The sequence below is a fragment of the Schistocerca nitens genome, chromosome 1, assembly GCF_023898315.1.
Source record: "Schistocerca nitens isolate TAMUIC-IGC-003100 chromosome 1, iqSchNite1.1, whole genome shotgun sequence".
Lineage (NCBI taxonomy): Eukaryota > Metazoa > Arthropoda > Insecta > Orthoptera > Acrididae > Schistocerca > Schistocerca nitens.
In genome coordinates, this window is record NC_064614.1 from 900,217,195 (window position 1) to 900,219,338 (window position 2,144).

The 2,144-nt window shown below is 47.1% G+C and overlaps 1 pseudogene; it reads left to right on the plus strand.

The window, feature by feature from the left end:
- The first annotated feature begins 344 nt into the window (after window positions 1-344).
- LOC126210639 (5S ribosomal RNA) lies at window positions 345-462 on the plus strand (annotated as a pseudogene).
- Window positions 463-2,144: the final 1,682 nt, after the last annotated feature.

Genomic DNA, 2,144 nt, shown 5'->3' on the forward strand with positions numbered 1-2,144 from the left:
TTCAATATTTTACCGCGGTCTCTTAGACATGGTTTCTTTTCACCAATTATCAGAGAGCGCCAGGAAACAGGCGTTACTGAGCGTGGGCAGCTACGATGACGCAGGAAGCCCGTATGTTAGTACACATATAGCATTAAGAAATCTTAAATGCCGTCATAAAAGAAATAGGACATCAGAGGATGCTCCAAAAGCATAGGAATTTCGTAAACCATACTAAAATGCAGAATTCGGCTTAAAGGGCACATTCATACGTCCCGATCCACTATGAAATACGTCCCAACCTGATATTAAGCTTTCACTGAGCTTTTCGGGATGTAGATTTTCTTGGAGAACCAGCACCGTATGCCAACGACCTTTCCGCAGCGGTAACACCGGTTCCCGTGAGATCACCGAAGTTAAGCGCTGTCGGGCTGGGCTAGCACTTGGATGGGTGACCATCCAGTCTGCCGAGCGCTGTTGGCAAGCGGGGTGCACTCAGCCCTTGTGAGGCAAACTGAGAAGTAGCGGCTCTGATCTCGTAAACTGACATCCGTCCAGGAGAGTGGTGTGCTGACCACATGCCCCTCCATATCCGCATCTAGTGACGCCTGTGGGCTAAGGATGACACGGCGCCCGGTCAGAAACGATGGGTCCGCCAGGGCCTGTGGACAGAGTTTACGTTTTTTTCCAGTACCGTATTGCCTCATATTTGTTTCTTTATCATGGCATAAGATGCCAGAAGATGATAATGTGCATGTGTAATTCAGTTAACGGTTGAAACTGCCCAATAGTGTGAAATGAAACACTTCGTTTCCTATAAATTGACAGCATCTGCGGAAAAGATTAATAAAAGCCACACTTATTTAGCAAACTGACAAAAATTACTTCATTATTGTGCAAGGCAATTACTGCTTGACTGCCAAAAGCGTTGAAATAAAAAAAAAATCAGACAACTGAAACTAATAACATATTTTACCCTTCCGTAATTATGTGAATGTATTTTAATTCACTTGATCGCTCTCGGCCACAGAAAACCGTTTTGTTTTCATTTGACGCGTGAACCGTAAACGAAGAGGAAACAGCAAAACCACTAAACGTAAACACGGGTCACTATCCCCCTACCCTCTACAAACCAGGTTGTTCGGCGCAGGCGCGAATGTGGCAACTTGGACGCACCAGAAAAATTTTTCTTGGTAGCATGACTGCTTCTTGCTACTGCTGCAGCCACATTTCAAGCAACCAGAAGCGGGAGAAGGTACTGCTCATACGCAAAACAACTGCGCATGCACATGAGCCCGCTGTCAACTGCTCAAAACGAGCTTAATGTAAATAGTTGTGACGTCGTGCTCATCGGAAGCAGCTTGCTGTTATAAAGTATTCTACAGCCTTCTTGCTAAAGCCTTTGACACACCTTGCTTTTGGTTCAAATGGCTCTGAGCACTATGGGACTTAACATCTAAGGTCATCAGTCCCCTGGAACTTAGAACTACTTAAACCTAAATAACCTAAGGATATCACACACATCCATGCCCGAGGCAGAATTCGAACCTGCGACCGTAGCGGTCGCGCGGTTCCAGACTGAAGCGCCTAGAACCGGTCGGCCACAATGGCTGGGCCCGCATCTCGTGGTCGTGCGGTAGCGTTCTCGCTTCCCACGCCCGGGTTCCCGGGTTCGATTCCCGGCGGGGTCAGCGATTTTCTCTGCCTCGTGATGGCTGGGTGTTGTGTGCTGTCCTTAGGTTAGTTAGGTTTAAGTAGTTCTAAGTTCTAGGGGACTTATGACCACAGCAGTTGAGTCCCATAGTGCTCAGGGCCATTTGAACCATTTTTGAACAATGGCTGGCACACCTTGCTTTTGGCAGGTGCTTGTGTGTGCACTATGTTGTGTTGTTGTAAATGGCACATTTCCTTTGCTACTTGCTCGTGGTCGTGCGGTAGCGTTCTCGCTTCCAACGGCCGGGTTCCCGGGTTCGATTCCCGGCGGGGTCAGGGATTTTCTCTGCCTCGTGATGACTGGGTGTTGTGTGACGTTCTTAGGTTAGTTAGGTTTAAGTAGTTATAAGTTCTAGGGGACTGATCACCATAGATGTTAAGTCCCATAGTGCTCAGAGCCATTTGAACCATCCTTTGCTACTTAAGTTTTAATTTGGTTTTATTCTCTCGTT